The following is a 12,378-nucleotide window of genomic DNA, read 5'->3' on the forward strand; positions in this document are numbered from 1 at the left end:
GTTTTGTACTTTCAATGTAGTAGAGTAATGCCATTTTCAGGTGTGTAGAGCATGTTTTGCCACAGAATCTGGTTAAGAGAAGAACACAGGCAACTCAACAGACTGGTTGATATGAAAGGCAGAAATGGCTTTAGGTAGGAACTTTGGGTTTGTCCGAAGGACCACTTTATTTTGTTGCATTTGTAAAAAAGGTTCTTCTATGGTTAGTGCCTGAAGCTCACCCACTAGCCTCAGTAATGTGATCATTTTGAGGAAAGCTACCTTCCAAGTGAGAAATTGCAGTTCACATTTATGGAATAGCTCCAACGGTGGACCCATTAGTCTGGTAAGGACAATGTTCAGATTCCACACTGGAGCAGGAGGAAGTCTTGGGGGAATGATTCTTTTAAGTCCTTCCATAAATTTCTTAATAGCAGGCACTTTAAAAAGAAACAGATGTTGTCTGTTCTGCAGATACAAAAAGAACAATTGATGGACAGAATGCAGAACAATGTCATACATTCACCCCAGTACATAGATCTGGGCCTAAATCAATTGTTATTTTGCTCACCATGCTATTCCAGTTTGGACCCAGCCATATGTAAATCATTCTTGACCCTGTGCCCAATGGGAACAGTCCAGCCCAAACTGCCAGGCCAGGTCCTCCCTGGACTGGAAACAAGCATCCTAGAACCGGTTTCAGGGTTTCACCCCTCATCAGCCAGGATAGCTAGACTCCAGTGGCATGGAGAGCACAGGACTCATGTCTGAGCATACCCATTCCACTGATGAGGGGTGTTCATTAGATATGCAGCTATTGCAGCAAGATGTAAGCGCGTGGATGTGTACGCTAAATTGCTACACTGTAGATGTAATAGATAGCAATTGATGTTTTGTATTGAAGCATCCAGTTGGTTGATATGATTGTTAGTACAGTATATCACAAACCTCTTCCACTTTGCTGCATAGCATGCTCTTTTGGTAGGGCGCCTAGCCTCTTCTATGATATTTATGCAGTCGGAGGAAGATTGAGGAAGCCAAACTCTAAGATTTCAGCTGCCAGATCGCAAGGTTGAGATGACTGGGATCTGGATATCTTATGTCTCCATGGCTTTGAGTAGGGAGATTGGGAGTAAGATGTAGTTTTTGGCGAGGAACTACTGATCACTCCAACAGGGTTGTGAACCAGGGTTGACGGGCCCATGTGGGAGCAACTAGGATTAGTGTTAAGGACTGCTGTTTGAGCTTCCGAACCACTCATGGAATGAGTGGGAGAGGCAAAAAAGTGTAGGCAAATATCTTTGACCAATTCCTCCATAGTGCAATACCTTTGGACAACGGGTGTGGATACCTGGATGCGAAGTTTGGGCAGTTTGCGTTTGTGTGTGGCGAACAGATCTATCATTGGGAAGCCCCACAATTGAAAGTATGGGAGGAGAACCTGAGGGTGGAGTTCCCATTCATGGATCTGGTGTCATTGACTACTGAGCAGATCTGCAATCTGGTTGTTTATTCCGGGAAGGTGTTCTGCAAGGAGCTACATTATGTGACTAATAGCCCATCGCCAGATGATCTGAACTAGTTGTGACAGCTGGAGAAAGGTTTCTGCCCTCTGTTTTTGTATGTAGTACATTGCTGTCATGTTGTCTGTACGAATTAGGACAGCTTTGCCTACTAGATGAAGTTAAAACGCTTTGAGCGCTAGAAAAATCGCTAGCAGCTCTAGATGGTTTATGTGGAGCTGCTTTTGTTGTAGAGTCCACATGCCCTGAATGGTATGTTTTTGTAGATGAACTCCCCTGCCAGTGAGCAATGTATCTGTTAGTACGATTTGTAGAACCGGGTCGATGAAGGGCCTCTCTTTTAAAAGGTTTTGCGTATTCCACCACTACAGAAAGCGATGTGTGTGGCCGTTCACCAACACTAGATCTGAAAACCGACTGAGCCTGGTTCCATTGACGTGCTAAGCATTCTTGGAGAGGACGCGTTTGAAGTCTAGCGTAAGGTACTATTAGGATGCAAGACGCCATCATTCTTAGTAACTGCATGAACACTCGTGCTGGTAATGAATGTTGGGGCTGAAACTGAGTGATAAGAGTCTGCATGTAGAGGATTCTGGCTTGATTGGGACATGCTAGAGCTTTTTGAGTGTTTATTGTGGCTCCTAGATACACCTGTATGTTGGATGGTTGTAGATGAGACTTGGTCAGGTTTACGGTGAACCCAAGTTCGTGGAGTAGTTGCACTGTTTTTTGATTGTGGCGTAGGCAGCTTTGTTGTGAGCTGGCTTTTATGAGCCAATCATCTAAGTATGGGAAAACTTTTTTTTTGTCTTCGTGGATAAGCTGCGACTACTGCCAAGCACTTTGTGAAAACCCTGGGTGCGATAGTTACTCCGAATGGGAGTACCTTGAATTGATAATGCTGGCCCTCTACCACAAACCTGAGGTAATTGCGGTGAGCAGGGTGTATGGGAATATGGAAATAGGCGTCCTTTAAGTCCAGAGTGGATAGAAAGTCACCTTGCTGAAGTAGAGGGAGCACACTTGCTGGAGTGGGACCATGTGAAAGTGGTCCAACTGAATGTATAGATTTAGTTCTCTAAGGTCTAGTATCGGCCTGAGAGAAATCTTTTTGGGGAATTATGAAGTGCAGGGAGTATACCCCGGTCCCTTGGTATTGTAAGGGGAATGGCTCTGTAGCATGTTTTTCCAACAGAGAGAGAACACCCTGCCTGAGGAGGATATGTTCTTGTGACATTGTATGTGATCTTGGAGGAAAATTTGGGGTAATGTCTGTAAGCTCTAGGCAGTAACCTTATTGGATAATTTGTAGTAATTACCTGTCTGAGGGGATTTGAGAGAGACGTCCCCCGACAAGAGTGGAATGACAGGGGGTACCGGAAGGAAGTCACTGTTTGTTTGCAGTGGAATAGCTTGTGGAGTAGCCTCCCTTACCATTGATTCCTCTAAAACCTTCTCTAAAATTGCCTCTTGATGATCTACAAATATTTTCCCTCTGGTGGGATGACATTACTTACATTATTATATGTGTAATATAACAGTATCAATTCAGATTTGTTGGCACGGGTATCACTAGTCATTTTAAACTAGACACATGTTTCCCTCTAGTGGGAATACCTTATTGTTACGGCTGCTCAACATTATTTGAGTGCTTTAATTGCCAACTTCCTTTGACTACCCGGGTAACCGTATCGCATACAAACTCTGTTTACTATGCTCAGACATTGATAACCTTTCCATCATCTCAATTTTACAGTTTATGTGTCAAACCCAATTCTGGTATTGTAAAAGTATATTGGGCAACAAACAATTTATCAAAGCGAAGTTCTCACAAATGTATATAAAGCTCCTCCGACTGGTTCAGCCCACGGGGCGTAAGGGTTCTTAGGTTTAGGATATGGCGTGATTCTTACTGTACCATCGAAGTGACTGGAGCCAATTGAAATTCTTTGGTCTCGAAAGTGTCCCCAAGAAAGAAAGAGGGGGGGACAGGGAAAGGCTCCTGAGACAAAAAGAATCACGCCATATCCTAAACCTAAGAACCCTTACGCCCCATGGGCAATTAAAGCACTCAAATAATGTTGAGCAGCCGTAACAATAAGGTATTCCCACTAGAGGGAAACATTTGTCTAGTTTAAAATGACTAGTGATACCCGTGCCAACAAATCTGAATTGATACTGTTATAGTACACATATAATAATGTAAGTAATGTCATCCCACCAGAGGGAAAATATTAGTAGATAACATCGCAACTGCTTACTAATTGCCGAGAATAACTTTATATCATTGAGTTATATACGAAATTATTATAGCAGTTATATCGTCCCACTAGAGGGATCCTCTCAATTTTTACGTGTCTTGATATCTTTGACCAAACCATTGTCAAGTGTAATTGTAAAATGTTCAATATTGGGCAAAAGGTAGAAATTTAAATTCTGGAATACTTAAAAACTACATGTCCCATAAAGCAATGAGGCACTGGCAAACCCCAAACAGGCAGTGATGTAATGTATACAATGCAAGTATATCAGGGAGGGGGAGCCAAGTGATCGGTTGATCGTGAGCAAGGTATTTGTAATACCGAAACGCGTAGATCGTAACATCTGCCTGAGTCTGTGGAATGTAATGAAAAAATTAAAAAAAACTGCAAAATTGACCCGTGGAGTGCGACCCAATTTGTTCCTTCGAGAGGGAACAGTGGCAATATATATATATATATATATATATATATATATATATATATATATATATATATATATATATATATGGGACTCTACTCTCCTTGAGAAAACATTTGAGAAAGTTCTCAAAATATCAAGACGGAGTCTATTAAATGCCAAAGAAAAAAAGGTTCAATCAGAACTTAGCAACAAATTCAGGATGATAACAACTTTCTCGAGTGATGCCAACTATCTGAGAAAGATATTAACAAAAAATTGGCATATATTACGTTTGTACCCCATTATAGGGCATGACGTTCCTATCCGTCCCCTAATAACCTTCCGAAAACAAATTTCCTTAAAAGATGAACTGGTACAAAGTCATCTCATGCCCCTCAAATCTAAGAAAAGCAACACCCTTAAAGACATGAAGGGATTCTTTCCATGTGCTAAATGCAAAGCCTGTGAAAATAGCAAACGGGTCTTAACATATAATATTCCTGGTCTACAAATACCGAGAAAAATAACTAAATTCAACACATGCCAAACCCCCTATGTCGTATACTGACTGATATGTCCTTGTGGACTAAAATATATTGGCAGCACCATCAATAATGTTAAGATGCGAATTTTGGAACACCAACGTGCCATCTGTAATAAAGATGTAAATTATCCGGTGGCACAGCACTTTGCCAAGGAACATCAGAGTAATAGGGATCTATTACAATATTTTGGCATAAATCACGTTCCAATCAATCCTAGGGGAGGTGATAGACTTTTGAGGCTACGTAGACTGGATCCCACTATATCATCGATTTGCAAACGAAACAGCCATATGGGATGAATAGTGGTGAGGAATTAATGGTACATTTAGGAAAATGAATGAATTAGCTCTAACTGTCTTCTGATTTATTAACTAATCTGACTTTCTTTGTTGTTTGCTATGTTGTCTGATACCATGAGATATTTAACGGAGACAGAGGCTCCTGTACTCCAATTGAATTGATGTTGCTATTGTAAGACTATATTTAATGATGATGTTATTTGGACATGCCTATGATAAAACTATGAATTGGGAATTTTGTTCGAAATCGCATGGTGCAAGCGAAGGTAGCTGGTGATATGCCGATCCACGGCTTTATAGGAAGGTTACACCAGCTTAAGCCGCCACCATGCCGATACACAGCTAGAGAGGTTAAAAAGATATACCGCAGTGCATATTTTATGCGTTTCAAGATGGCCGCAGCATTCGCAGAGGCACACATTTGAGTAACACTGCTAGGCGTGTCGTAATGATGTATTTAAGTAGCCGCTTGACGGCGCTCTGAGTAAACACTGATGAAGGACTCGCGTCCGAAACGAGTCTGTCTACGGCTAATGGCGAAATAAAGAAACATCTGCCTGTACCCCGGGAGTGCTGAACTTTGTTTCATAGCGAAGGAAATGGAGTATGAGCCAATTATATATATATATATATATATTTTACCTACTGGCGGTCGCCAGTAGGTAGTTATAGTTAGGATTTTTTTCAATGCAAATTCTCAAAATTCTATTGTGAATAACTTTGGCGCCGGTTGACGAATATGCCTGAAAATTTCCTCAAATTTGCCTCGCGAAGCCCCGGTCCTTCCTTGAAAGTTTGGGGGGGGGATTCGTCAAGCGAGGGCCGAGATAAAAGGGGGGTCCCAAAACGTGTTTTCCCCATGTTAATTTCCATAGGGCGGTAGACATCACTTTTAGCCCGAACGGCTGAATGGATTTCCACCAAACTTGGCAAAATTGTAGGGACTGGTAGCCCGATGTGCCTTTGCTATGTCTCAAGAAATGTGCTCCAGTGGTTTATGAGTAATTTAGGTTAAAAAAAATATATATATCTATGGCCGCGCCCCGGTACGCACACCGGGGCGCGCTCCGGGCGCGCCACACGAGGTGCGCCCGGAAAGCTGATTGGCTCTCAGGTGTCTGTAAACATTCGAAACAGTCGGAGCAGCCGCCATCTTGTGTCTCGGTAGGATCGAGACAAAAGAGGTGGCAAAAACAAAGGAGGAAATGACCATAAGGGGGCAGAGTAGACCCCCTGACCCTCTAGGTCTGATGTGGGGGGAGCGGGGGGAGCGCCCGGTACGCACACCGCAGAGCATACCAGGAAGCGTTCCATGGGGAAAAAAAAATTATAGAGTTTTTTAAAAATGTAGCCTTTTTTTATAATTTGGAGGTAGTTCTAAAAAGAACTGTTTTTTTCTTTTTGTTGTTTTATATTTTTTTATGTTTTTTGAACATTTTGTACTTTTTTTTGGCTTTTATGAACTATTTTGTATTTTTTTTGTTATTTTTATGGGGAGAAACAAAAAACAGGGAATTGAAAATGGCTCAACTGGAGAAAAAAAAAAAAATCAGGAAAAAAATCGGTTTTTTTAGGGCACCAGCAAGGAGGATGAGCTTTAGGCTCTGCTCACCATAGGAGATGGTCTTACCACAAAAAATACAGGTGACCCTAAATTCTCCAAACCGTGGTTGAATGCAAGGGATTGACTCCCTTGTCTCTGGTCCCGATGGAGTGGGTTGTTTTCGTTTGGAGGTGCTGGGTGTAGATTGGGGAGGGTTGCTGGCCAGTTCTCTCATCTCTGCAGCAGCATGGTTGTTCGTATGCTTGCGCTGCATGTGCCTAATCATGGTATTATTCCCAAATGAATATTTTTTATTTGGGTTACCCCTTGAAAGTTCCATGTCACAGATAAGGCAAGTCACCTTTGCCGCATTCACTTTCTTTTTTCCCTCAGGGATGGAAAAAAACTCCCATACAATGTGTGGCTTGGGTTGGTATGGCGTATTGTGTTCTTCCAGCCACCTCCTCCTCGTCCCCTCCTCCTCTTCCTCCTCCTCCTCCTCCTCCTCCTCCTCCTCCTCCTCCTCCTCCTCTCTTCTTCTTCTTCTTGACCACCAATGTGATGTTGTGGTGGTCCTCTTGGTGGTGGTGCAGATGCTCCAGCTGATGCTGCTACTGTAGCCATTTCAAAGTACAAAATATACCTCAAAGATTTCAAAACAGGTCTTCCTCAGTCAAAGGACAAAGTCAGAATAAGGAAAAAAGGTGGGGTCTTTCATCATTTGGAAAAAAAAATGTCCTGAACCAATGAGAAGTGTTATTTTCAGGTCACAAGACCAGGGATTTCATCATTATGAAACCAAAACTGTTCTGCACCAATTAAAAGTGTTATTTTCAGGTCACATGACCAGACGCGCTTACGCAACGCGCCCCGGGTCGCGTCGCGTAAGCGCGTCAGATGTTTACGTTGCGCAATCGTATTCGCTCGAGTGCTTCCGGGTGCGCTTACGCCGTGCGTATCACGCGGACACGGCTACGCGATACGTCACAATGATGTTTTCGTTCGCGGCAATAGCGCTAACGGGACGCTCTCCGGAGCGCGCCCTGGGGTGCTTCAAAAGACTACGCTTTCCGGGGCTTTTCGAAAATATTACATTTCATAGCTATAGACATTTGCTATTAACACAATTTTGAAATTCACTGAAAAAAATATAGGTTTGGGGCCTTGTATATAGGTAGGAATTAGCATTTAAAAAACCTATGAAATTCACTGAAAAAAACATAGGTTTCACACCAGTTATAGTTAGGAAATAGCATTTAAAAAACCAAATAAATTCACTGAAAAAACCATAGGTTTCACATCCGTTATAGTTAGGAATTAGCATTTAAAAAAACTATTAAATTCACTGAAAAAAACATAGGTTTCACACCAGTTATAGTTAGCTGGAAATTTTACTGACATAAAACCATTGAAATTCCCACGTTATAGTTAGTTGGACTCACTATAACTTGCGCGCCTGCAATGCATTGCTGATGACGTAACCTATTACATCACTCATGACATGGTCAGTGACATCACTCATGACACCATCCAGTGAATGTGTGTCTTTCTGAAAAATAAATATTTTTTGGAAAGGTCGATGGAAGAATACATTTTTAAATAAGTGTCTAAATGGATGTTTTAAAAAAAAAATTGATGGGTTAACTGGCTTATAAAGTGTAACTTAGTGAATACATTTATTAGCGAGTAATTTTTAAATATTTAAATATATGTATCACTCATGACATCACTGATGACTCCATCCTTGTGACAGAGTGACAGACCTCCTTTCAGTGTAATGTAACCCTTGAAACACATATTCAAAAATAGAAACTAACATTTTCAAAAAAATAGATACCCATACCAGTTTCAACAACCAATTCAGTATTCAGTAACACCACCATCTATATACACATCCACTCATTCACCAACAGTTCTATATAGTCACTCATACATATATTCACTCATCATATGTAGTGAAACACCTATACATCCTGTTACACACCGACAGTCATCCAAAAGTTACTCACACACATAATCACACATGCAAATAAACTATTGATCATTCATTTATTTGCATATACAACTATACACACTACCTCTTTACTTGTAAGGAAACTTACACATACTCTCTTAAACAATCACTTATAGAAACACGTACTTATTTAAACAAGAACTCTTTAAATCTCTCACTCTCACATATACTCACTTATATACATCAATACTCACATATACTAGATTAAAACATATGTAGTTACTGATAAAGACAGTAGTGAGACAGCCATTCTTTCTTTAACACACACATATACACACTAAGCCAGTTAACCAATCAATTTAAAAAAAAAAAACATCCATTAAGACACTTATTTAAACATTTATTCTTCCATCGACCTTTACATATACATAAATAAAACATATTTATTTTTCAGAAAGACACACATTCACTGGATGGTGTCATCAGTGATGTCATGAGTGATCTCACTGACCATGTCATGAGTGATGTAATATGTTACGTCATCAGCAGTGCATTGCAGGCGCGCAAGTTATAGTGAGTCCAACTAACTATAACATGGGAATTTCAATGGTTTTATGTCAGTAAAATTTCCAGCTAACTATAACTGGTGTGAAACCTATGGTTTTTTCAGTGAATATATATATATAAATAACTTATGCTACAAATAGCGTCTTCCAAGCACGGATATGTACTGCTATCTATATATGAAAATCACATGACCATATAATAGAAATATCACATTCCTAAAAACATGAAAGAATGCAGTAACATGAGCATGTACATAATAATAAGCAAGAAAAAAGCGTCTGAAAAGCAGTAAGAGGAGGAGGGAAACAGAGGCTCACCTTATCTGAAAAGATTACGAAGAACTGCTTGACCCACTGAAGCATCAGTCTCGCTGGCTGCGTCCAAACAATGTTTGGTGAAAGTATGCCTGCTGGCCCAGGTTGCCGCTCTGCAGATGTGCTGAAGAGGAACTCCAGCGAAAAGAGCAGTCGAGGAAGACATGGCTCTCGTTGAATGAGCCCTTGGTGTTGTCTGCAAAGGTCTTCCTGCTTGTGTATGACAAAAGTCTATAGTTGCAGAGATCCATCTTGCTATTGTTTGTTTAGACACTGCATGACCTTGACGATTTGTTCCATAGGCAACAAACAATAGATCCGATTTGCGCATTGCAGAAGTCCTTTGTAAGTAAAACACCTCTTGATGTCTAGTGTATGCAATGCCCTTTCAGCAGGGGATTGCGGGTTAGGAAAGAATGTTTTTAAGACGACTGGCTCATTCAGGTGAAAGTCCGAAGGCACCTTAGGCATGAATTTTGGATTTGTGCGGAGCACTACTGAATCAGACGTGAACTGCAGAAAAGGTGGCTGGACCGTGAAAGCTTGGACATCATTGACTCTTCTAGATGAAGTTAAAACCAATAAAAGTGACACCTTCCATGTTAGAAATTTCAAATCCACTCTGTGAATTGGTTCAAAAGGATGGCGCATGAGTTGCGCTAAAACCACATTTAGATGCCACGATGGTGGTGGACGACGAACAGGAGGGAACATTCTGAAAAGTCCTTCGAAGAACTGTTGTATTATTCTGGAAGAATAGAGTGAAGTTGACCCATCCTGGAGGTACCTTGAAATGGCTGCTAGGAAGACCTTTAGAGTTGCGTGCGATAATCCCGACCTTGCCAGATGTAGGAAAAACAGTAATATATGCTCTGGCTTGGCTAGAAAAGGATGAATTCCAGCTGAGTGACTGAGCAGACACAGAATCTCTTCCATTTAAGTCTGTATGTTTTAATTGTAGCAGGTGCTCTAGCTTTGGCTAGCACCTCTTTGCAATCTGGAGGCAAATTCAGGTGGGCGAATTCAAGGTACTCAGGCACCAAGCTGCTAATTTCAGAGATGTCGGGTCCGGGTGGTAAACCTGACCCTCCTGGATGGAGAGGAGGTCCGGAATCGGTCGAAACTGTATTGGTTCGCCCTCTGATAGAAGGAGAACGGTGAACCAGTATTGGCAACGCCATCTGGGGGCAATCAGGATCAGGCGACAGGGTTCTTTCTTCATCTTCTGAAGAACCCTGGGAACCTACGGTATCAGAGGAAAGGCGTAAGCATATATTTGATACCAGTTGATCAAAAACGCCTTCCCCTGAGAGTCTTTGTGGGGATGCCAGCTTGCTAAGAACCAGCATTTTCTGTTCTCCTTGGTCGCAAAAAGGTCTAGATCTGGATGACCCCACTGCTGAAAGATCCGATCCACTGTGGGTTGTTGTAGTTCTCATTCGTGGGTGGACACCTTTGTCCTGCTGGGAGTGTCCGCAAGAACGTTTGCCGTTCCCGGAACATGGACCGCCAGTAGATTGATTCGGTGTCCAATTGCCCATGCCCATATTTCTTGGGCTTCATGAGACAGAAGAGTCAATCTTGTCCTGTTTGTTCAAATAGTGCATGCTTGTAGTATTGTCTGTGCGCACCAATACTGCGGCCCCTTGAACGATTGCGCGAAAGGATTTGAGGGCTAGGAAGATGGCTCTCAGCTCCAACAGATTGATATGCCAGAGTTTCTGTTGAGGACTCCATTTCCTGCTGATTGTTAGCCCCTGAAGATGTGCTCCCCAACCTTCGAGGGATGCGTCCGTGGTGATTGTAAAGTTCGGTGCGTCTTGGAGGAACGCGCAACCCTCTTGCAAATTCTTTCTCTGAACACATCAGAGAAGATTTTCTCGGATACGAGGGGTGATCTGAATGAGGTCCTCGAATGAGCCGGAGATCTGCAGCCATTGCAGGCTGAGCTCTTCTTGAAGAGGTCTCATCCTTAGACGGCAATTCGGTATCAAAGGAATGCAAGAAGAGACCATCTCCAGAAAAGATTTGAATTGTCGGGCTGAAACTGACCTTTTTGAAAGTACGCTTCGAGCAATGTCCTGTATCTTGTTTTGTCTCTCGTCCGACACGAAAGCTTGGACTAACTGTGTGTCCAGGGTTGCTCCCTAGAAAGCTCGTCTTTGGGACGGTTCTAGTTGTGACTTGTAATTGACAGAAAGATTGGAAGAGGCACAGACACCGCTGGATATGGTTGCTTGCGTTTGTGTAAGAATTCGCCTTGATAAGGCATTCGTCTAAGTATGGAAAAATCTGTATTTCCTCCAACCCGAGGTGTGCTGCTACTGGAGCAAGGACCTTCGTGAACACCCTGGGTGCCGAGTGTAGTCCAAAGGGAAAGACCATGAACTGATAATCCCTGCCAGCCACTCTGAATCGTAGGAATTTCCTGTGCCGAGGCAAAATGGGGATGTGGAAATATGCATCTTGGAGATCTAAGGTGGCCATGTATTCTCCCTCCGAAAGAAGATGCAGTATTTCTTGAAGTCAGCTTTTTCAGGTACTTGTTTAGAGCACGGAGATCCAGAATTGGATGCCATTCTCCATTCTTCTTCTTTATGAGAAAGAATCTGGAGTAGAAACCTGCTCCTCTTTGAGCCTGAGGAACCTTTTCTATTGCGCCTTTCTGTAACATCAAATTGATCTGGGAAAACAACTCCTTGAGATGAGCTGGAGGTGGACCCTTTGGGGGTACGTTTGGAGGGAACTTTTTGAATTAGAGGCATGGCCCTTGGCCACAATGTCATTGAGGACCATTTTAAGAAGAAATTTGAGATTTTTCCTCCAATCTTTTCGTGAGGCTGCGGCAGTAGCAGTGGCAGGAGATGACACTCAATGTCTTTTATACTTCCCACGATAGGCAGGCATCCTTTTGTTTTGGGAATAATTGGTGTTGCGCTGACCATAGGACTGGTAACGCTGGCCTTGGTAACGTTGATTCCCTTGCCTGTAGG

At 42.2% G+C, this 12,378-nt stretch overlaps 1 pseudogene; it reads right to left on the bottom strand.

Moving 5' to 3' along the window:
- Positions 1-10,266: 10,266 nt before the first annotated feature.
- On the bottom strand, positions 10,267-11,964 carry LOC147726360 (uncharacterized; annotated as a pseudogene).
- Between the last annotated feature and the right edge of the window lie 414 nt (positions 11,965-12,378).

The sequence above is a fragment of the Lissotriton vulgaris genome, chromosome 3_1 (genome assembly GCF_964263255.1).
Source record: "Lissotriton vulgaris chromosome 3_1, aLisVul1.2, whole genome shotgun sequence".
In the NCBI taxonomy this organism is placed as follows: Eukaryota; Metazoa; Chordata; class Amphibia; order Caudata; family Salamandridae; genus Lissotriton; species Lissotriton vulgaris.